We start from the raw sequence: 880 nt of genomic DNA on the forward strand, positions 1-880 counted from the left end.
TTGGCGCCATTTTAAAAAATTGATTTGAATTATTTTATTACCATGTAATTGTAGCATATTTCAATCAGAATTTGGATTCTTCCTCTTGCAAATTTCTTCTTTGACAATCTCAATGTAATTTTTTTTGTTTAGGATAATTGCCTCCCATACTTTAGAAAGGCCCGTGGTAGTGAAGTGGAGAGAAGTGCAAATGTGTGATGTGTGATAATGTGATAATGTGCAGAAGTTCAGGGCAGTACTGTGGCATGAGGTTTTCTTTGGGCTTAAAGTTTTATAGTTTTTGTGGTATACAATATGAATATTATTTAACATCTTCATGCGTGCTCAATCATAAGGAAATCCCAAAAAGTAGATTCTGTTCATCTGGTTGTAGCGTTTGTAGTGGGTGGTGGTGTTTAGAGCTGCCTACCAAGGGGTTGAGGATCGAAGCCAAAAACTTTGAGCTGTTATAGGTGACCGAGTTGATCATACAGACAAAGGGTCTTTTCACATTCTTACAATACCAACTCTGTGTAAATTGTACTCATGGCCATTGATCAATGGTTGTTAATCAGTGGTCATGACAATTTGCATATTAATGATCAATGAACTGACCTCACAGTCCATTGTTCATTAAAGGGTGCTAGTTTCACTCACTGTGCAAATGTACTGTTTATAAGGTTGGGGAAACCTGCAGTCAGCTGAGACTGAAGAAGTCACTTGGACGAGTGACGAAACATTTCTCCCACTGAAAACGCTACGTACAGATGAACCGAATCAACCTTTTTGGGATTATTATTCAACATTAATATATATTAAAGTCAGTATTATTACAGTATTTAATTCACATAAATCTAAAGTTAAAATATTTTTCATATTTCAAATCACAAATCACAGAAAA

Source organism: Copadichromis virginalis, linkage group LG7 (genome assembly GCF_057382275.1).
Source record: "Copadichromis virginalis isolate Kocher_CV1m ecotype Utaka linkage group LG7, C_Virginalis_male_GT1.1, whole genome shotgun sequence".
Classification (NCBI taxonomy): domain Eukaryota; kingdom Metazoa; phylum Chordata; class Actinopteri; order Cichliformes; family Cichlidae; genus Copadichromis; species Copadichromis virginalis.